Consider the following 25218-nt stretch of genomic DNA (forward strand, 5'->3'; position numbering starts at 1 on the left):
GCTATATTCAGGAGACCCATCTCATATGCAAAGACACACATAGGCTCAAAATAAAAGGATGGAGGAATATTTACCAAGCAAATGGAAAGCAAAAAAATAGCAGGGGTTGCAATCCTAGTCTCTGATAAAACAGACTTTAAACCAATAAAGATCAAAAAATACAAAGAAGGGCATTATAAAATGGTAAAGGGATCAATGCAACAAGAAGAGCTAACTATCCTAAATATATATGCAATAATACAAGAGCACCCAGATACATAAAGGAAGTTCTTAGAGACCTACAAAGAGACATACACCCACACAAAAATAGTGGGAGATTTTAACACCCCACTGTCAATATGAGACAGATCAACACAGAAAATTAACAAGGATATTCAGGTCCTGAACTCAGCTCTGGACCAAGAGGACCTAATAGACATCTACAGAACTCTCTACCGAACTCAAAAGAATATACATTCTTCTCAGCACCATGTAGCACTTATTCTAAAATTGACCACATAATTTTAAGTAAAACACTCCTCAGGAAATGCGAAAGAATGGAAATCATAACAAAGAGTCTCTCAACCCACAGTGCAATCAAATTAGAACTCAGGATTAAGAAACTCACTCCTAACAGCACAACTACATGGAAACTGAACAAACTGCTCCTGAATGACTACTGGGTAAATAACGAAATTAAGGCAGAAATAAATAAGTTCTTTAAAACTAATGAGAACAAAGATACAATGTACCAGAATCTCTGGGACACACCTAAAGCAGGGTTTACAGGAAAATTTATAATACTAAATGCCCACAGGATAAAGTGAGAAAGATCTAAAATTGACACCCTAACATCACAATTAACAAAATTAGAGAAGCAAGAGCATGCAAATTCAAAAGCTGGCAGAAGACAAGAAATAACTAAGATCAGAGCAGAACTGTAGGAAATACAGACACAAAAAATCCTTCAAAAAAAAAAATCAATGAATCCAGGTTTTTGAAAACATTAACAAAATAGACAGACTGCTAGTCAGGCTAATGAAGGAGAAAAAAGGAGAGGATCCAAATAGATGCAATAAAAAATGATAAAGGGGATATCACCACTGATCCCACAGAAATACAAATCACCATCACAGAATACAATAAACACCTCTATGCAAATAAACTAGAGAATCTAGAAGAAATGGATAAATTCCTGGACACATACACACTTCTACGATTAAACCAGGAAGAAGGTGAATCCCTGAATAGTCCAATGAGGCAGTAATTAATAGCCTACCAAAGAAAACCAGCCCAGGACCAGACAGAGTGACTGCCAAATTCCACTAGAGGTATTTGGAGGAGCTAGTACCATTCCTCTGAAACTCTTCCAAACAACAGAAAAAGAATGACTCCCCCCTAACTCATTTTATGCGGTCATCATCATCCTGATACCAAAATCTAGCAGAGACACAACAAAAAAGAAAATTTCAGGCCCATATCCCTGATGAACACTGATTCGAAAAATCTTCAGTAAAATACTGGCAAATGGAATCCAGCAGTACATCAAAAAGCTTATCCACTAGGAACAAGTCAGCTTCATCCATGGGATGCAGGGCTGGTTCAACACATGCAAATCAATAAAGGTAATTCATCACATAAAAGAACCAATGACAAAAACCACGATTATCTCAATAGACGCAGAGAAGGCCTTCGAAAAAATTTAACACCCCTTCATGTGAAAAACACTCAATAAAGTAGGTACTGATGGAATGAATCTCAAAATAATAAGAGCTATTTACGACAAACCCACAGCCAGTATCATCCTAAATGAGTAAAAGCTGGAAGCATTCCCTTTGAAAACCAGCACAAGACAAGGATGCCCTCTCTCAATACTATTCAACATAGTATTGGAAGTTCTGGCCAGGGCCATCAGGCAAGTGAAAGAAGTAAAGGGCATTCAAATAGGAAGAAAGGAAGGCAAACTGTTTCTGTTTGCAGATGACACGACTGTATATTTAGAAAACCCCATCATCTCAGCCCAAAAACTCCTTAATCTGATAAGCAACTTCAGCAAAGTCTCAGGGTACAAAATCAAAGGGCAGAAATCACCAGCATTACTATACACCAACAATAGACAAACAGAGAGCCAAATCATGAGAGAACTCCCATTCACAATTGCTACAAAGAGAATAAAATACCTAGGAATACAACTTACAAGGGATGTGAAGGACCTCTTCAAGGAGAACTACGAACAACTGCTCAAGGAAATAAGAGGACACAAACAAATGGAAAAAAATTCTATGCTCATGGATAGACAGAATCAATATCGTGAAAATGGCCATACTGCCCAAAGTAATTTATAGATTCAATGCTATTCCCATCAAGCCGTCATTGACTTTCTCCACATAATTAGAAAAAACTACTTTAAATTTCATATGAAACCAAAAAAGAGCCTGTATAGCCAAGATATTCCTAAGCAAAATAACAAAGCCGGAGGCATCACACTACCTGACTTCAAACTATACTACAAGGATACAATAATGAAAACAGCATGGTACTGGTACAAAAACAGATATAGATCAATGGAACAGAGCAGAGGCCTCAGAAATAACACCACACATCTACAACCATCTTATCTTTGACAAACCTGACAAAAACAAGCAACAGGGAAAGGATTCCCTATTTAATAAGGGGTATTGGGAAAACTGGCTAGCCATATGCATTAAACTGAAACTAGACCCCTTTCTTACACCTTATAAAAAAAAAAAAAAACTCAAGTTGGATTAAGACTGAAACTTAAGATTTAAAACCATAAAAACCATAGAAGAAAACCTAGGCAATACCATTCAGGACATAGGCATAAGAAGGACTTCATGACAAAAACACCAAAAGCAATGGCAACAAAAGCCAAAATTGACAAATGGGATCTAATTAAACTAAAGAGCTTCTGCACAGCAAAGGAAGCTATCATCAGAGTGAATAGGCAACCTATAGAATCGGAGAAAATTTTTGCAATCTATCCATCTGACAAAGGTCTAATATCCAAAATCTATAAATAACTTAAACAAATTTTCAAGAAAAAAACCAAACAACCTCTTCAAAAAATGGGCAGAGGATATGAACAGACACTTCTCAAAAGAAGACATTTGTGCAGCCAACAAACGTGAAAAAAAAGCTCATCATCACTGGTCATTAGAGAAATGCAAATCAAAACCACACTGAGATACCATCTCACACCAGTTAGAATGGTGATCATTAAAAAGTCAAGAAACAACAGATGCTGGAGAGGATGTAGAGAAATAGGAGTGCTTTTACACTGTTGGTGGGAGTGTAAATGAGTTCAACCACTATGGAAGACAGTGTGGCGACTACTTCAGGATCTAGAATCAGAAAATGTCATTTGACCCAGCAATCTCATTACTGGGAATATACAGAATTATACAGACACATGCACATGCATGTTTATTGCAGCACTATTCACAATAGCAAAGACTTGGAACCAATCCAAATGCCCATCAATGATAGACTGGATAAAGACAATGTAGCACATATATACTATGGAATACTATGCAGCCATAAAAAAGAATGAGTTCATGTCATTTGCAGGGACAAGGAGGAAGCTGGAAACCATCATACTCAGCCAACTAATACAGGAACAGAAAATCAAACGCCATATGTTCTCACTCATAACTAGGAGTCGAACAATGAGAACACACGGACACGGGGAGGGAAATATCACACACTGGGGCTTGTTGGCATTTGGGGAGTTAAGAGAGAGATTGCATTAGGAGAAATACCTAATGTAGACGACGGGTTAATGGATGTCCCAAAGCACTATGGGAAGTATACACCTATGTAACAAACCTGCACGTTCTGCACATGTGTCCCAGAACTTAAGAGTGTGTGTGTGTGTGTGTGTGTGTGTGTGTGTGTGTGTGTGTATGCATACATGTTCACTTAAGAACATAACTGGCTATGTGATAAAAATACAAATTAAAACAACTATAAATTATCACTTCATTTGTCTTAAATTAGCAGATTTAAAAAATGGTAACATTCTTGGCAGGATGACATTCTGAAGGCAACTTCATTCACTGCGAGAGGGATACCATGTCTTGGAGGGCAATTTCAAATCGTGTACTAAAGTAGTTAACACTCTTCACTCCATAATTTGATTTCTAGGCCCCTATCTAGGAAATTAATCAGGTATTGATTATAATTTATGAACATGAATGTTATTTTACATATTATTTAAAACAATGAAACACTGGAAAGGCACACACTTCCAGTAATAGGAGGTAGGTCATTTACAATGGAATATTACACTGCTATTAAGAAAAATGTTTTTAAGTATATTTGGCAACAGGAGAGGTTCCTAATAATAAATTATTAAAACAGTAGATCACAATTTGTATGTATAGTAGTCAAGCAAATTTTATGAAAGTAAAATTTTACTTATTGAAAAAGAAGAAAATTCTTAAAAACATTAAGAATTAGTTGTATCTAGATGGTAAAATCATATGTAATTTTTATTTTCTATAACTTTCTGTATTAAATTCTCTACAATTAACTTTTATTATTCTTTTTTTTTTTGTTCCCAAGTTTTATTCAAGAACACTAACAAAATATTCCAGATAAATGAAACTTAATCCTCGTCTTCCTCCTCTTGTTCATCTTGGTTAATCTGGAAGTAACGTAATTCTTAACTTTGTTTGCTGTTAGCAACTATGTGCAACTAATCAGGTACATTATTCTTCTTCAAATATTTTTTTGTGAGATATTTCAAATATCTTTTGGAGAAAGGCACCTCGATGTCATGGTTATCTTGCTCTTGCTCCTTTTGATGATCACCACCCCTCCACCAAGGTTCCCAGCTTTTCTGTTCACTTTGATCCTCTTTTGCAAAAACTGCTCAAAATTGGCAACATCCATGACTCCATTTTCTACAGGGTAGGTGCCATCAAGAGTGAACTTCAGAACCTGCTTTTTTTTTGCCCCCTTCACCACAAGCTTTTTCACAAGAGCCACAGCAGCAGCGGAGGCAGAAAGACTTTTATGTCTTTTAAACTAATTCAGTTATACAGTTAATGCTTTTAAACTAAATCTTCAAGTTTAAAGGACAAGCTTAATCATGTAAATATTTTATCACTGAGGAGATTTTAACTGGGGCTCATGGACTTTCTGAAATTATATATAAAATGTTGTATTAGATGGGAGGAAATCCACAGTCTCATTAGAGTCTCAAAGACATTCATGACAAATCAAAGAAAAATTAAAAATAAAAATACCCTAAAAATATGCAGTTCATTTATAAAAATTACTCAAGTTTTACTTATGCTATGAATAGTCTCAAATTTATCTCCCTGAGACTGAAAGAGAAACTGCTAGCTGGCTTGTTCAGAGGGTACTCAAATTAATTCATCAAGTCCCTCCAAAAATCAAAATACTTTCTTCTTTCAGATAGGTGTTACCGGCATTAGAAAACATATGACAAGTCGTGAAATCAAAATGGATGAAAAGAGCTGTGTGTATAAAACCTACAAACAGCTCACATTGCCTAATAATTAGAGTAGCTATTCATATTGAGAGCTATTCATACTTTTTGTTTTTACATCATTTTCCATAATAATCAGAATGGATTATTTCCACTTCACTGTACCTAGAAACATTAAATAATATTGGTTAGTAAGTGATTGAGTCCACTTTTGGTTTTAAAACATACAAACAGCTATCTCATATGTAAATAGGAAAGACTCCTCTGGTTATATTGTTTAAGTTACTAGGACTTCTATAATTTTGCAATTTTTTAAAATAACACTAGGAGAAAAATATTTCTCAATATAAACAAGATAAGTGAATACAGCACATACGATATACATATACAATTTGAAGACAATTCTTTTGAAAAAAGTTTAAAGGTGTATTACACCTTGGTATAAAAACTAAAACTTACTTGATAAGGACTAATTTGAAAATTTATTACATTATACTTTAATGGGTGTATATATTACATGGCGCTGATTTTTAAATAATTGAACAGCTATTAAAATCTTGGTATTATTTCCAAATAGCATCTAACTAGATTTAATCATCAGACATTTCAAGGGAAAAAATTATGTTTCTGTTCTTTAAGGTGTATTTTTAAATTAACACTCATTTTTCAAGGACATTGATTTGAAAGAGCTATTTCACTTCCCATTAGTGCAAGGAAAAAGGATCCCATTTAAACTTTGGAAGGGCACAGAAAAAAATAAACAAATCTGCTGAACATAATTTCCTCTTTATTGCTTCTGAAAAGTTATGAAATCAAATCTATTATTTAATTACACTGGATCAAGAAACAGGAAGAAAAAGACGCATTTAAGTCACAACACTCCTAAAAGAATAAATTACTATACTTCCTCTGGGAAGAAAAGCGTTTTAATATGTGGATGGGTATTGCCCAAACATTTCAAATCTCCTTTGCTGTAGTACGTGTGATAGGCTTTAAACAAAAAATCAACAACAAAATAGCAAAATGTCAAAATAAAAGGAATTAAAAAAAACTGCTTGGATTGATTTATGAGTATTTCTGTACTATTAAAGATTGAATTTTTGCTCTGAAATCTGTTTCCATAATCTTACTTTAAAAAATACAACTCTGGGTGGGGTGTGGTGGCTCATTCCTGAAATCCCAGCAATTTGAGAGGCCAAGGCAGCTAGGTCACTTGAGGTCAGCAGTTTGAGACCAGCCTGGCCAACATGGTAAAACCTTGTCTTTACTAAAAATATAAAAATTAGTTGGGCGTGGTGGCACATGCCTGTAGTCCTAGCTACTTGGGAGGCTGAGGCACAAGAATCACTTGAACCCAGGAGGCGGAGGTTCCACTGCAGTGAGCCGAGATCACGCCACTGCAATCCAGCCTGGGTGACTGAGTGAGACATTATCTTGAAACAAAACAAAACAAAACGAAATAAAAACAAAAACACTATGACCTAATAACAGCCAAAAAATTTTTGATGGATAAATAGGGCTTATTTTTCCCATGCTTGAATAAAATGTACAAGATATTCCAGATTGGGAAAACTGTTACATAAATAAGAATAAAGGCTTTCAGCTTTTTAAACTGGCAACAGAATTTTGCAGTTGGTCAGACTGTGTCAGGGGCTTAGGGGATGAATAGTGATCACATAGTAACTGCCCTTATACCATCTGCAGCAGGGTTTGGCAAACTTTTTATATAAAGAGCCAAATAATAAATATCATCAGCTTTTTAGGCCATATGCTGTTTCATCTATTCAACCCTGCTGTTGTAGCATGAAACCAGCCATAAATAATACATAAGTGAATGAGTATGGCTGTGTTCTGACCAAATTCCATATACAAAAATAAGCAAAGGGCCATATTTGGCCCATGGGCTATAGTGTGCTGACCCCTGGTCTACTGTATTGTAGAGAGAATATGAAAACTATATAGTGGGAGGAAAAAATGCTGTACTATAAAGTAAAATGAAACAAGCAGTACTGAACATGAACTTAGACTTTACACAATCTATATTTGTATACGCAGATTAAGAATAGTCTCAATAAGAAGTGATTAGTTGCTTGAAAGTTTTGACACAACTGTATGAAGTATTGTTAAGACAGCATTTGGAAATGTTGACAGTTAATTGCAAACTATATACTTGCCAAGTCCTATTTTCTCTTAATGCTTTCACCATTACCAACACAGAACTGATTTTCAAAAACAAAAAAACCCAAAAACGACTTTTTTAAAAGAGAAATTCATACTCTGAACAATACACTAAATATTGTGTTTTTACTGTTCTCATTTTGCTCTCAAATAATACTAATTACCAATAATCCTGCTGAATAACAGAGAATCCCCACAACTTTAACATGTGTAATTAAATATATTGATGATGATGAGGAAATTCAGACTACAAACCCACATTATGTCACAAGCTTTTAACTTTTACTTTTAAACTGAATAATCTCTCTCTCCTTCCCTTGAGAGATTTTTCCCTCCCTTATATATGAAGCCAAGAAATTGGATCCCAAGCGCTCAATGAGCAATTTATTTCTTCCATTTCAAATTTCAGCAAACAAATCTCACCATAGAACTGGTGGCTACTTTCTCTCTTGTCCTAGAGAAGCAAGACTAAAGTGAGCTTTAGTTTTCAATTTGTTTTCATTTATTTTTCAACCATACTTACTGATTGCCTGAGTGCCCACTATACACTAAGCACTGTGTTAGAAGCCAGGGTGCCATCATGATAAAAATGCTGCAATATCCCTAGCTTCAAGGGGCTTCCACTATGGTGGGGAATAAATACATCAATAAATGGAAGATTTGCAAGTCATAATAAGTAATATTAAAAACCCAGTTCACCGAAACAGCACTTAAAACAATGGTGTCAAGGAATGCCTAAGTGGGTGAGCTTTTAGCTGAGAGTTGAAGCCTAAAGGATTATAGGGCTCTGGTTATTCAATGGGCATTCACTTGTGGCGAGAGAGTCGTGGTGAGCAGCACACCAGGCAGAGGGAAGAACATGTCCAAAAACCTCTGGACAGCAAATAACCTGGTCTGTATGAGAAACTGTGAGATGACCATGGTAAAACAGAAACAAGAATGAATGAGTGAAGACAAAAAAAGGCAGTCACCAACTGATGCAGGGAAGTGTTGGCTATTTGTTTATAAACCTTCAAAATTAATTAATGGAAAACTTTCCTAATCAGAAAAATTGCTTTTGAAATAGAAATTTCCAGGAGCAGTGGAAAATGCAAAAAGAAAACATGCCTTTATTCTTACCTTTCACTTTCTTTTTCTTTCTTATTTAACATCAAAACATTTCTTCCTCACTAGTCAGTAGCCCTGAACACAGATAAAATTAAGTGTCTCCTGCCAACAGGATATTGCAAAGATATCTGTATATTCTCAGGACTCAGTAATTTTTCTGGGTTCCAAACTCCTCATTTCAAATATCAGATAATAATGGCTACTCCTTCTTAGGGTTATGAGATGATTATGGGCTCATCCTACAAGGATATAAAGATACCATGGTATGCAGGCCTACACACAAGAGTAAAACAAGGTGATGAATAAGCGGGCAGCACACCTTCCAGAAGTGTCAACTATATTAGAGAGTAAAGCATAAATGTTATGTTAAAAATATAGATACAGTATAGCATAGAATAAAAAATTTAAATTTAAGAAAGATTTTTAAAATGTCAAACGTTTAAAAATCCATTCAGTCTATCCCTCCTTACAGTGGTAAATCCATGCCCAGAACATACTATGGCTGCTTACTCTATGTCTGGAATACAGCAGATATTCATATCTGGTGTTATAAGGGAAAATTGCTAGTAGCTAAGTTATATACCTATAACTATTTATTCTTATTAAAAAATTACCCTTTTGGCCGGGCGTGGTGGCTCACGCCTGTAATCCGAGCACTTTGGGAGGCAGAGGCGGGTGGATCACGAGGTCAAGAGATCGAGACCATCCTGGTCAACATGGTGTAACCCCGTCTCTACTAAAACTACAAAAAATTAGCTGAGCATGGTGGTGCGTGCCTGTAATCCCAGCTACTCAGGAGGCTGAGGCAGGAGAATTGCCTGAACCCAGGAGGCGGAGGTTGCGGTGAGCCGAGATCGCACCATTGCACTCCAGCCTGGGTAACAAGAGTGAAACTCTGTCTCCAAAAAAAAAAAAAAAAATTACCCTTTCTCAACATTTCATTCAAACGATTTTTACAAAAGGGCAGTGTCCACCCTTTCTAAATATTTAAAGCAATACAGCATATATGAAAAAAATAATCTTTTCTGTCTCATTGGTTATTTGAACTATCCCATAAAAAGTATATTTTTCTGGGAGCCTTACATCTTTCACATGCACACGCGCGCGCACACACACACACACACACACACACGAAAACCAAGGCAGATTACAAAAATAGTAAAAAATCTTTAACTTAATTAATGCCTATTTAATTTTGTTCTCCATGAAAATGAAATGACAAATGCACACAAATAGAAATAAATGGCTTTATTAATTTTTTTCAACCTTTATTTCAGTGTCAGGGATATATGTACAGGTTTGTTACATGGGTGAGCTATGTGTCGCTGAGGTTTGTTGTATGAATGATCCGGCCACCCAGATAGTGAGCACAGTACATGACAATGTTAGTTTTAGCACAGTCGTTTTCTTCCTCAGGCAAAATTCCCACAGGGAGTAATGATGAGACTTACATATAAGTTAAAAATCCCTTCATGACATAAATTCTGAACATTTATTCTATACTTAGACACAATATTAGATGTTATTTAGAATTAGAAATGAAAGAAGAATAAAAAGAGGTGAAAACATGGAAAGTAAAAATGTCCCAGCTTGCCTTCAAGGAGACTATTCTATTGTAAGAGACTATACATATATTAAAGGCTGGAAAATAAAAAAGGAGAGAAATTCACAAACAAATATGATCCGATTATAGCTATACACAATTACTATTTGATAAAATCACATTAATTCAGCTTTCACTAATTTCAAATTTATCATTGTCGGGGCATGATAGACATTGAAATTCAGCTTTTACTCATTATGAATAAAACTGACTAAATGAACTGAAGCTACAAACAACTCATGGCTTTCAAGAACCCCTTACTGCCTTTCTAAAATGAGAAACTCCGAAATACGTATCATATTAACAGAATTTATTAATTTCAGGTATGTAAGTCAAGAAAAGGACATTGCTTCCTATACTTTTATTTGTAACAAAGTGGGATGAATTATTTCATTCAAATTAAGCCTATACAGTTCCCTCCCATTCATCTAACCATCTACATGATAATGCTGTCAATAAACTAGTAGCAGTAGAGGCAGTGCAGTGTTCATGTAATGGTAGTGTCCATTCACTGATTTCTTAAAGCTCTGTGCAAATCTCTATTATCATCTCCAACCCCACCCCTAAGCACTGTTCACTGCAGAGCTAAAAGTTCGCTACACAAATCCTGCTTTGTATGCCTTTGAATGCTTTACAAGGTTGGAACAATCTTTCTAATTTTGTCTAGCAAACTCCTATTCAACCTTTGAAACTCTGCTCAAGTTTCATATCCTCAGGGAAACCTTCCTGAATCCCCTGGTTCTCAGAATGTCTATAGCACTAGGGAATAGGTGATAGAACTGCACTGTCAGGGTAGAGCTCCTTTCCTTCCTCCATTACTTACCTGTAAATTATTGAGGTTGGGAATCACATCTTACCTTACTATGCATCCAAACAGCTATCATTAGAATAGACACTCAATATGTTACTTATTGAATGAATGAATGTGTCAGGCAATATACCAGAAATTTAACTATGGTAAAACAAATAACTTAAAAATTTACTGCTAAGAATAGCTTGAGATGGAATATAACATGATCAAGGTCTCATGGTTACTAGGTGATGGAATCAGAAATAAATCCAGGCCTGCTTGGTTTCAGGCCAGGTGAACCTATACTTTCAACTCAAAGTGTTATCTTAGATTCTTGGTCTTAGCTGTTGGTTCTTAGGGATCTCTTCCAGTTTGAAAATAGAGCCACTTCTCTCTGGCCAACTGAGAAGGCATTTTTAACCATGCAAACTGGGTTTTCAGTTAAATATAAAATTATTTTAGTGTTGCAAATTGCCAGTGAAGAACTTCTCAAAGCTTTAATCACATAAATAGTTTGACATCTCTAAGGTAGCAGTTTGCAACTTCATATACTGAATTATTTCAAGAAAGGAAAAAAGAGTGACCAACTCCATCTATACCCACTATGCCACTGAAAAGAAACTTCATCATGATGCATGGGAAGAAAGGCATCTGAGAAAATACTTGAGAAATGTCACAAGTAAATTATTAATCCATGCCATAAGACAGACTATAGATCCTGTCCTATTATAAACCTTAGAATTTCAAGAAACCTCTGGCAGACCACCCAGAGAATCCTAGAAGACCATCAGTGATCTGTGGGGACCATACTTTGGGAACCACTGTTATAAGCAGTGAAACTGCTTCCTTCTCAGGAACTTGACCTTTTTGTTGGGGGAACACAGTCATTTAAGCCAAAAACATCAAAGTACCAAGGCCTCTAAATTCTTCTAAAATACTGTTATAACCCAAGTTACCTTGCTTATGGGAGGTAGTCATGCAGTTGTAAATATAGACCTGCTTGTCTATTGTTGGTGTAAAGGAATGCTTGTGATTTTTGCACATTAATTTTGTATCTGAGACTGCTAAAGTTGCTTATCAGCTTAAGGAATTTTGGGGCTGAGACACTGGGGTTTTCTAAATACAGAATTATGTCAGCTGCAAATACAATTTGACTTCCTCTCTTCCTATTTGAATATCCTTTATTTCTTTCTCTTCCCTGATTGCCCTGGCCAGAACTTCCAATATCTTCACATGTGCTTACTGACCACTTACATATATTCTTTTATAAAGTGTCTATGCAAGTTTTTTTATCCGTTTATCACTGGATTCTTTGTCACATTATTACTGATTGGTAAAGAGTACTACACATATTCTAAAGGCAAATTCTTTCTCAGATATATGCATTACAAATATTTTCTGTCGGTAACCTGCCTTTTCATTTTCTTGACAGTATCTTTCAAAGTGTCAGTTTTTTAATGTTGGTGAAGCTCAGTGTATCACTTTTTTTTAATTGTTCTTCATGATTTCTATGTTCTATCTAAGAAGTCTCTATCTGAGGTCATGAAAATTTTCTCCTACACATTTTTATAGAAGTTTAATAATTTTAGCTGTTTTAATATTTACACACAGTATGATGGGCTGAGACTGTTTTTCCACAGGGATACCCAGTTGCTTCAGTACCATTTGCTATAAATACTAACCTTTCCCAAGAACATTTACACAATACAATTAACCCAAAATAACACCAGAAGTTGATACATAAGCATTAAAAGGCAGAGGGAAAAAAAACCCCATAGTTTGGTTTTCCATTATGAAATTTTTCATTGGTGGGAGGAAGGGAGGGAGGCACCATAATCATTTGAACCTATGAATTAAATAGAATAACTAAAATGTCTTTGGTCTCCACTGCAGTATTCAGTAGAAAATAAGCCATGCCACATATATTTGATATTAATTTTGTTTTAAAGCTTCATGGAAGACCGTTTTCTAATTTTGCATGTTGACAATACATGTCCAATGCGTAGGCATGTTACATTTTTAAAGCTACTTTCTCACATTCCCCAGTGTTCAAATACTTAGAAACTTGATGTTAACTTTATATATTGGCTAATTATTCTCAGAATAATTTAGTAAAGAGTAGAAAGGTGATGACGCAGGAGAGAAGAGTTCTTATAACCTTGTGTGGGTAAGAGGGTATGGAATTTTAAGCACAAATGGAGAGAGGCTGGGGAATAGACAGTTAAGCTACAATAAGGAGAGGGAAGGTATGTCTCTGGGCATATGTATAGGAAAAGAGCAGATGAAGTAGAAACATACAAAAGGCCTGTTATATTTCCTCATACTTCCTTATAGAGGTAGGAAGCACAACTATAAGCTGAGAACGAGGATGGGAAATAACTTGTTAGAAACTTAAAGAAAAAGGTATAACACATCATCCAGTATACTGGGAGAGTGAAATCAATAGGGACAGTATAAACAACTCATTAAAAAGCTATAAGCCATGTTGTGTTTATCTCTAGCAATATTCAGCTGTATGGGTACAGGTTAAGAGCTGCAAAAGAGAATAATTTAATGAGTGCTGAGTCTCGCCAGGTGAATAAGACAAATGAAATGAGGCCAAGCGTATTAAGTACATATGCAAGGGAGTAATTATAACTGTTGAGCATAAAATCTAAAATTAAGTGGTGGACAATGGGAGGTGGTGATGAAGAGCAGAACACTCTAAACTGAAGTTACATAGGAGCTGCAGTAACTATAAACAACAAGGTCTAGGGTACAATCATGGCATTAATAGCTGAAATAAATTGGAAGACAGTATCATTGGAGAGAAAATGGAAAACTGAAAGCCCAAGATATTGGAAGGATCATGCATGTGACTACTGATATGATCAAGAATTCTAATAGGAGTATGACAGACAAAAGCCAGAAAATAAAATCTTTTGAGAAATCAGAGGGAATTATCTAGGTATCTGGTGGTATTGTTTGATAGAATGATATATTTACAAGGAGGTGCACAAAAACCTCTTTTGAAAAGAGTTGGTGATAGAAGATTTAGAATATATTTTCTGAAATGGGATAATTAATGGGGTGGGAAGATGATGCCATTAAGTAGTTATGAGTTTTTAAAAAAGCATGTTTAAAATAAGATTGCTATAATTTATTTATGTTGTGATATTCATTCTGCAATTTAAACTAACATTAAAGAAAAGCATGAAACTTTTGTTTATCAGGTGACAAGAGTTAAGAAAGACTGTTGCAGATACATAGCCATATCAAGTTACATTGAAAGGTTTTCTAGGAATGTGCTGAATACAATTTCCAGATTATGGCATGACTACCTTTCAGTAGCTTTGCAAAAAATCCAATCATACAAAGAGTAGCATTTTGTACTGATTGCATTTCTCAGTGGATGACTGTCAATGTAATTAGACACCTTTGACTCAGACCCTCTCATTTAGCTAAATTTAAAGCAATAGCAAAACAAAACCTCTACATAAATACGGTTTTTAGAAAATGCCCCATTATTACCAACAGACATTACCTTAGTCCTGCAGTTGTGAGAAATAAATCCATAGACTATACCTTCCACTAAACTCCTGTACTGGACACTACACCAGAGGCTGGGAATGCAAAGATGACTAACATGCGGTCCTTACCTTAGGTTAGATCACAGTTTAATGGGCAAGACAGACCAGAAAAGGAGAGATGAGTAGAGGAGTATGAAAGAGGATAAGGATGTTCCCGATAGAACAGGCAATGTAGAAAGGGTATGTGTGATGTGAGAGTGAATAAAGCGAGAGAGGAAAAAGGAAGAGGGGGAAATAGAGGAAGAAAGGTAGCTAGGAGGGAGAAGAGAAAGAGAAGCGGGAGGGAGGTAGAGAGGAGGAGGAGAAGGGAGGTAAAGAGGAAGGGAGGAGAGCTAAGAATAATTTCTTGTTTTTGGTTGTTTTGCTTTTTGAGACAGAGTTTTGCTCTGTTGCCCAAGATGGAGTGCAGTGACACAATCACAGCTCACTGCAACCACGAACACCTGGGCTCAAGTGATCCTCCTGCCTAAGCCTCCTTAGGAGCTGGGACTATAGGCATATGCCACAATGCCCAGGTTTTTTTTTTTTGCTCTTTTTTTTTGAGTGTGTGGTAGAGACGATGGGGTCTTGCAGTGTTGCCCAGGCTAGTCTCCAACTCCTGGCCTGAAGAGATCCTCCTGCCTGTTCTCAAAGGCATTGTTGAAAACAATAGCAATTGGTGGCAAGTAATCAGGAATACCAACTGTGGCTAACAGAAGAGCAACCAAAGATTTAAAATGGAAATATGCAGAAGATACCTGATAGGGTTCAAGACATACTAACCCAAAATATGGCACCTTAGCATTTGAGAAAACAGTATGATGAGGTGCAAGAAACACTAGTCCAAAATATGGCACCCTGAAAATTGAGAAAATAGCAGAAAGGCCACACTCATTTTCCACTCATCTTTCTTCCCTGAAGCAGGCTATAAAACCTAAAAGGGTCACTCTGACTTTCTCCCTCCGTTCTTCCCTGAAGATCCTCAGGTGACAGGTGACCTGGCCTATACCCAGAGAGGAATGAAGACACCGAAACGCCAAGAAAAATCTGAATAAACAGGCTTTGCTAAGTTCCCTCTAGTTTACATGTCATGTAAAATTTATAGTAAATAAATATGCACAGCTTTCTATTGTTAGTCTGTCTTTTGTTATAGGGGTTTTACTCATGAACCCTGCAATGACTGAGAAATCTTTTAGCAATCTTTTTCCCCTCTGTAAGCTGTAGTATGGAAGGTCTCTCTTACCTTCTCCTACCCTTCTGCCCTGAAGTAGGCCTTAAAAGAATTCTCTGGCCTTTCTCTAAAGTAGGTCTTAAGGCCCTCATGTACCCCATACACAGAGGCAAGGAATGTCGCACAGGGATACAGAGAAGACTCTGAACAAAAAGGCCTTGCTGAAATCCATCCAGTTTATTACTATTAGATCATATCTCTATTTGTCCAATCAGACTTCTGCACAAATGTGCACACTTCATTTAATGTAGCATAAAAAGTTTTTCCCGTTTCTTTAGGTTTTAATTTCTGAAGGCTCCTGTGTCATGTAAAATTTATATGAAATAAATTTGTATGCTTTTGTTTTGTTAGCCTATCTTTTAATATGAATGTCTCAGCCATGAATCTTGCACTAAGTGAGGAAAAGATAAATCTTTTCTGCCATTACATAGCCACCGGGGGCTTTGAAAGATTCCAGTTAATTCCTGGGAATCTGGACAGCTTACACATGTACCAGGTTACATGCATGCTTAGGAAAGACTGGAAAAGACCTCAGCGGTCTACTTATCAATTGTAGACCACGAGATCCTGAACATCCTGAGCAGACTATGAAGAGAAAACACAGGCAGACTTGTAAATGGCCTGACCTTTGAACGTGTGCCGTATATACACATAGATTTCTCAGCAAAGGTGGAATCCTTACGGGTTCATAATGTTTAAAGAAAACTTTTAATCACTGGCTGACCATTAAGCCTTGCTGTGCAGGGATAATCACCAAAAAGCCATGTTTAACCATAATAACAAGAATTAAAATGGACAAATAAAATCCTGAGCAGAGACTTCAGTGGGTATATAAAAAGAAGACAGATTGTATGGAATTAGTAACATCACTATATAAACAAAAATATGAAAAACAACAACCCTAGAGGTGGCGGAGATTCTGAGAGTTGCTAAAATACATTATCTAAAAGTTCCATGCTCGTGGATGGGTAGAATCAATATTGTGAAAATGACGATACTGCCAAAAACAATCTACTAATTCAATACAATTCCCATCAAAACACCATTATCATTCTTCGCAGAACTAGAAAAAACAATCGTAAAATTCATGGAACCAAAAGGAAGCCTGCATAGACAAAGCAAAACTAAGCAAAATGAACAAATCTGGAGGTAACACAGCAACCAACTTCAAATTATACTATTAATTAGTACAAGGCTGTATTCACCAAAACGGTGAGGCACTGGTATAAAAATGGCACACAGACCAATGGAACAGAATAGAGAGCCCAGAAATAAGGCCAAATACAGCCAACTGATCTTTGACAAAACAAACAAGAACATGAAGTAGGGAAAGGACACCCTATTCAACAAATGGTGCTGGGATAATTGGCAAGCCACGTGTAGAAGAATGAAACTGTATCCTCATCTCTCACCTTATACAAAATCAACTCAAGATGGATTGAAGACGACCTGAAACCAAAAAATTTTAGAAGATAACATTGGAAAAACCCTTTGTGGACACTGGCTTAGGCAAAGACTTCACTACCAAAAATTCAAAAGCAAATGTAACAAAAACAAAGATAAACAGACTTATAAGTTGAAAAGCTTCTGCACAGCAAAAGAAATAATCAGCAAACAGACAACCCACAGAATGGGAGAAAATATTCGCAAACTATGCATCCAACAAAGGACTAATATCCAGAATCTACAAGGACCTCAAACAAATCAGCAAGAAAAAAAACAAATAATCCCATCAAAAAGTGGGCTAAGAACATGAACAGACAATTCTGAAAAGAAGATATACAAATGTCAACAAACATGAAAAACATGCTCAACATCACTAATGAGCAGGGAAATGCAAATCAAAACCACAATGAGATACTATCTTACTCCTGCTAGAATGGCCAGAATCAAAAAATGAAAAAGTAATAGATGCTGGTGTGGATGTGGTGAAAAGGGAACACTTTTATGGTGCTGGTGGGAATGTAAACTAGTACAACCACCATGGAAAACGATGTGGAGATTCCTTAAACAACTAAAAGTAGATCTACGCTTTGATCCAGCAATCCCACTCCCGGGTATCTATCCAGAGGAAAAGAAGTCATTATATGAAAAAGATACTTGCAAATGCATGTTTATAGCAGCACAATTCACAACTGCAAAAACATGAAACTAGTCCAAATGCTCATCAATCAATGAGTGGATAAAGAAAATGTATATGTACATCATGGAATACCACTCAGCCATAAAAACAAACAAAGTAACGGCATTTGCAGCAACCTGGATGGAATTGCAGACCACTATTCTATGTGAAGTAACTCAGGAATGGAAAACTGAACATTGCATGTTTTCACTTACAAGTAGGAGCTAAGCTATGAGGACACAAAGGCATAAGAATGACACAAGGGACTTTGGGGACTGGGGGGGAAGGCCAAGATGGGGGTGAAGGATAAAAGAGTATACATTAGGGAGAGTGTATACTGTGCAGGTGATGAGTATACCAAAATCTCAGAAATCACCACTAAAGGACTTATTCATGTAAGCAAACATTACCTGTTTCCCCAAAAACAATTGAAAAAATTTTTAAAAGTTTCTGTTTTAAACAACAAAATTACTAGATATGCAAAGAAAGAGAAAAAACTATAGCCCACACACAGGAAAAAAGGCAATCAATAAAACGTGTCTCAGAGAGGGCTCAGATGTTGGACTTAGGAGACAAAGACTTTAAATAAGGTATTATAAACACAGAATTGAAAGATGTATTTGAGTGTATTTCATAAAGACCTAAAACAAATACAATCATCTTCCTAAAACCTGAAGAATATATTAATAATATGAGATATACCTTAGGTAAACATAGAAGTTCACCCTAAAAATAATAGGTATTGTTATTTAAATTGTTTAAATGACTTCTTTTGATAATCATTTTGCTCTTCTTATTATGGACCCAATCTTTCATTAATTCTTCCTAGAGAGAAATCAGGTAATGGTACCATATTTTATAATTTGAAGATAAAGTTTATATTAGTCTTTCATCTACTTTATAGACATATGAAGTACATTAAATTAAATAAAGCAAGGTTTCTAGCAATGTTCACTTAGAAAAATCAAGACTTTTTTCTTAAAAAAGAATCGGAACATAGAAGGTATTGTGATGACATAAAAACTAATCTAAATAGAGCCTGACAAAGAGAAATGCTGAATTAAGCTTTAGACTTCTACCTTGGGGAGGACAGAGTGAGAGGATGACAGTATTTATTTTGCTGCTCAGTGTAACACACAGTTTTTCAGTAGTCATGTGTCTCTTATTTGGGAAAAACAAAGAATGCTTGGAGAAATGATAACCAAATATTTTGCAGGGCCTGGAGTATAAAGTTTAATTAGTGGGTCTGTGAACAGAGACAGTTACTCTGAAAACTTGGATTTGTGAAAGGCTACCATTCCTGCAGACGAACTGCTGGGAAAGCCACAGTGTGTGGGGGGGAAATGTCTCTTTAATCAGTAGGATCAAAATCAAGAAAAAAAGAAAAACGTAGGACAAAGAATTGCTTACATAAACACAGTAAATGCAGTTCCAGAGAGAAGGGACATATCAATGTGACAGTTACTACCTGTAAATGTTGGCAATTTTAGTTATGCACATGAAACAATGCCAATTAGAGTGATATAAGTTACTTATCTAAGTTAAAAGTATCTCTTTAGACACACAAATGAATGTGAGAAAATTATGGGCTGCTTATTTTTTTAACTTTAATGTGCATTAGTGGATTATTTTGATAGAAAATAGATTCCATTTTAAACTCCTTATTATTGGAAAGAGTAAGATAAGACATGAAGCAAGATGAAACTAAAATAATCCATGTGTGATCAGAGCCTCCAAACCTAAAACAAACCCTCACACCAGACTATTAGTCTTAGAAATTATGCACATTTTTGGCAGTTTAGCAATTGATTACTTACACTTAAGGTTTTGTACCTTAGTTTCCTCATCTGGAAAATGGAAACACTAATAACCATAATTAATATTCACTTTATATATTCACTTTATGAACTCCTACTTATTCATTCAACAAATATATACTGAACGCCTTCTATATTCTCAGGAATATGCTATGCATACAATTAGAATAATGGATCCTATATACTCTGTATAGTATCTGGCATAAAGTACTGTTATATTATACCGAGTGACTTTCAGTTTGGTGATATACCCTAGAGAGGCCCTATCAGAAGTACTTGTGGGGCTCTTTTAAACCTTACTGGTTTTCTTTTAAGATTCTAACCCTTCCTACTAAAAGGAAGGTTCAGCTATTGTTGAGACACACTGTACTATAGCATAACTTCAGCTCCCTTTCCAGATTCATTATTCCTTCCCCTGCCCCCATGATTTTTAGCTCTAGCCAAATTCACTGTTCATTATCTACTAGTATATGAAGTTGCTCTTATGAACACCCATCTGCTCCTTTCGGCTTTGAATGTTTGCCCTCTCCACTTATCCATCTTTCCATGTAAAATCTTATTTATCCAGCAAGACCCACCCAAAATGACAAGTGCTTTCTAAGCCTGTTTTGATGCTTCAAGTAGTTCTGATTGGTCTCTTGGTTGACTATCTAAGCACTTTGTACCTTTTTCATTATGACAGTTATATTTATGACATAGGTGTGAGACAGGAAGCATCAGGAAGGCAGGATCTGAGTCTCATTAGTCTTCACTTTCCTTTCCTTCATAGTATTTTCTACATAGCATAGAATCAAGTTTTGGTATATAGCACTGGAATACACCCTATTCAAAAATTAGGGATTGTTCCCTAAAGAACATCAAGGCAAGAATCCTCAATAAAGTACTGGCAAACCAAATCCAGCAGCACATCAACAAGCTTATCCACCACAATCAAGTCAGCTTCATCCTTGGGATACAAGGATGGCTCAACAGACACAAATCAATAAATGTAATTCATCACATAAAGAGAACTAAAGACAAAAACCACATGATTATTTCAATAGATGTAGAAAAGGCCTTTGATAAAATTCAACATCCTTTCATGTTAAAAAGCTCGATAAACTAGGTATTTAAGGAATATATCTCAAAATAATAAGAGCCATGTATAACAAACCCACAGCCAATATCATACCGAATGAGCAAAACCTGGAAGCATTCCCCTAAAAACCAGCACAAGACAAGGATGCCCTCTCTCACCACTCCTATTCAACATTGTATTGGAAGTTCTGGTCAGGACAATCAGGCAAGAGAAAGAAATAAAGCATATTCAAACAGGGAGAGAGGAAGTCAAATGATCTTTGCAGATGACATAATCCTGTATCTAAAAAACCCCAGCATCTCACTCCAAAGGTTCTTAAACTGATAAGCAACTTCAGCAAAGTCTCAGGTTATAAAATCAATGTGCAAAAATTGCTAGTATTCCTATATACCAACAAAAGGCAAGCAGAGAGCCGAATCATACATGAACTCCCATTCACCGCCACAAAAAGAATAAAATACCTAGGAATACATCTAACAAGGGAAGTGAAGGATCTCTTCGAGGAGAACTATCAACCACTGTTCAAGGAAATTAAAGAGGACACAAACAAATGGAAAAACACTCCATGCTCATAGATAGGAAGAATCAATATCATGGAAATGGCCATACTGCCCAAAGTAATTTATATATTCAATGCTATTCCCATTAAACTACCAATGACATTCTTCACAAAATTAGAAAAAAACTATTTTAAAATTTATATGAAGCCAAAAAAGAGTCCATATAGCCAAGACAATCCTAAGGGAAAAAAAAATAAAAGCTAGAAGCATCATGCTACCTGACTTCAAACTACACTACAAGGATACAGTAACCAAATCGGCATGGTCCTGGTACAAAAATGGACGCATAGACCAATGGAACAGAATACAGATCTCAGAAATAAGACCACACACCTACAACCATCTGATCTTTGACAAACCTGACAAAAACAACAATGGGGAAAAGATTCTGTATTTAATAACTGGTGCTGGGAGAACTGGCTAGCCATATGCAGAAAACGGAGAAACTGGACCCCTTCCTTACACCTTATACAAACACTAATTCAATATGGATTAAAGACTTAACCTTAAAACCCAAAACTATAGAAACCCTACAAGAAAATCTAAACAATAGTATTCAGGACCTAGGCAAGGGCAAAGATTTCATGACAAAACCAGCAAAAGCAGTTTCAACAGAAGCCAAAATTGACAAATGGGATCTAATTAAACTAAAGATTATCAGAGTGAACAGACAACCTACAGAATGGGAGAAAATTTTGCGATCTATCCATCTCCAGAGTCTTCAAAGAACTTGAACAAATTTACAGGAAAAAAACGAACAATCCCATTAAAAAGTGTGCAAAGGACATGAGCAGACACTTCTTGAAAGAAGACATTCATGTGGCCAACAAACATATAAAAAGGATCAACATTGATCATTAGAGAAATGCAAATCGAAACCACAATGAGATACCACCTCATGCAAGTCAGAATGGCGATTATTAAAAAGTCAAGAAACAACAGATGCTGGCGAGGTTGTGGAGAAATAGGAATGCTTTTACACTGTTAGAGTGAAAGTAAATTAGTTTTTTCAAGGACACTGGAAGACAGTGTGGCAATTCCTCAGAGATCAAGAAGCAGAACACCATCTGACCCAACAATTCCATTACTGGGTATATTCCCAAAGGAATATAAATCATTGTATTATAAAGATACATGCAAGTGTATGTTCACTGCAGCACTACTCACAATAGCAAAGATGTGGAATTAGCCCAAATGCCCACCAATTATAGACTGGATAAAGAAAATGTGGTATCAATCCATATGCCCATCAATTATGGACTGGATATACACCATTGAATAATATGCTGCCATAAAAAGGAATGAGATCGTATCTTTTACAGGGACACAGATGGAGCCGAAAGCCGTTTTCCTCGGCCAACTAAAGCAGGAAGAGAAAACCAAAAACTGCAGGTTCTGACTTACAAGTGGGAGCTGAACAACAAGAACACGCAGATACATAGTGGGGAACAACACACAATGGGGCCTTTTGGAGGAAGGAGGGGGAGGGAGAGCATCAGAAAGAACAGCTAATGGAGGCTGGGCTTAATATCTAGGTGATGGGTTGATCTGTGCAGCAAACCACAATGGCACATGTTTACCTACGTAACAAACCTGTACATCTAGCACAGGTACACCAGAACTTAAAATTAAAGTTGAAGAAAAAAAAAAGAAACAACAAAAGGAATTAGAGATTGTTTACGCTTTTAAAAACAATTTCCTGCAATGCAAGTCATTATTTTTATTATAAGCTTTTGCATTATGTGTATAGTTCTAAAATCCATTATATGATCATATACATCAATATCAGACTAATATTTTGTGTGATACTTATGAATAAAATAATTCTAGTCATGAAATTTTTGAAATTGTTCTAAGCTGTACATTCAGAGTTACAGTCCAAAATCAACTGTGGTACAGCCAGCTTTTTATCTATGAGGTATTATTTTCTTTGGCAAAGACTCAAATTCTAATTGAAAGGGATTCAATTGGGTGATAATGTGTTACATGAACGCTTACACACTAAAACACACATTACTAAAATTAGAATGTATTTAATATCCAAATTTTCTTGATATTATACATTATCAAGAATCAATTCACTTTTAAACACAAAGTAAACAAATTTTTATATGAATATACACCTTATCTAGTATTTACACTGGTGTCTGATATGGCAAAGGATATAGATGCCTCTTTTAGGTGAATTATTTCAGTCCAGTCCATGATGAAGTTGTTGTTAACACTTTTGGGTAAAGTTAATACATACATCTTAGAAAGTAATTTACAAAGTAACACAAGTAACATTTGCAAATAGTTGAAATAAAAATTGTAAATGTATATTGTAAACAAATTCTAGTTTTCAAGGCATAAATCCAGAGCATGATAAATATCATAAAATTACAATTCTGACACTAGCAGATATTATAGTCAAGACACATTAAATGCATCATCAAAGCAGATCAACCTTCTAAAGAGTATACTGTATAGCTTCCACCTGTGATTAATGCTTAGAGCACAACAGAGAATCAGTAAGTACCATATCAAACATGTCAGGGTAAAACACTGAATTAGAAGGTGAAGGATAAAGAGGATTATCTGTGGCCCTGTAACCAAGAAAATTACAAAGGTAGTAAAACAAATTGTAAATACCACAACAGCAGATTGTAAATACCACAATAGCAGTATAAGCCAATTGTATTAGAGGAACCAAAAACTTCATGCAAAAGATGTTAAAGAACATTCTAAGACTGAGCAGGGAGGGGTGACATGATAAAAGCTGTGTTTAGGTTCAACAGCATGTGTTAGATGGGGAGGAGACAAGAGGAACTAACACTGAAATCTGGATATCATCACCTGGTCTAATTTTATAGTTGTAAGAAGAGAGTAAGGAAAAAGGATGGATCTGTGGTCCTAATATTATTTAGATTTATAGGCCCCTATAAATTGGCATGGCATATTTGGCTTGGTTTTTAAAAGTGTTTGGGGGAAAAAAATGTAAGTACGATCCGTGTAAGTATGCGTAAACTAATGGAAGGATACAGTACACTCATAGTCACCTTCTTAAATTCCTAGAAAGTTCCTGCGAAGAGTTTTAAAAGATTAACTGCCTCAGCATTATACTAAAAATAATCTGAAATATGTGAGTAGAGGGAGAGGAAACCACCAAAAAATCCGTAGTTTAACTTGACAAAATTATATTTTGCAGAGAACTCTTACTTATTTTTAAAAGTAGTCACTGAATGTGTTCTATTTTTTCAAAAGTATTTGAATGGTAATATTTAATTTTCTGCAGGTCTCAGATAACTTCCATGACACAAAGAAAAAAACAGATTAACTCCATTCCACTGTTTTAAATATGCCTAGAGAGGAGCCTGCCAATAGTTGCTGGTAGCAGCATTTCTAACTGCCAGAAGAGGAAAACATCTTTGCTCACTTCAGCAAAGGTGTGCAACAAAGTGGCCACATTTGGCAGACCATCAGATCAATGTCGGGTATGAATACATCATGCTCATTCCCAAGGAGGACTTCTATAAGAGTCTGCTTTGAAGCTACCCAAGCATAGAAGAAAATCTGCACATTTTCATAGGCTATGAATCCAATGATATATCATCATTTACTTCACATAATCTGGAAACTTAAGGGGGAAAGGATCATTGTTATCCCATAAACCCATTTTATACCCCCCAAAAATATGTTGATTGAAGTTATAACACATTGAAATTTATGAGAATATGAGTTTTCAAATCA

The 25218-nt window shown here is 35.8% G+C and overlaps 1 protein-coding gene and 1 pseudogene across 1 annotated transcript in view; both read right to left on the minus strand.

Moving 5' to 3' along the window:
• SUPT3H (SPT3 homolog, SAGA and STAGA complex component) overlaps positions 1–25218 on the minus strand; it is a 543512-nt gene that overhangs the window by 211652 nt on the left and 306642 nt on the right.
• Positions 4555–5438, minus strand: LOC116565880 (annotated as a pseudogene).

Source organism: Sapajus apella, unplaced genomic scaffold, assembly GCF_009761245.1.
Source record: "Sapajus apella isolate SASKATOON/1434 unplaced genomic scaffold, GSC_monkey_1.0 scaffold41, whole genome shotgun sequence".
Lineage (NCBI taxonomy): Eukaryota > Metazoa > Chordata > Mammalia > Primates > Cebidae > Sapajus > Sapajus apella.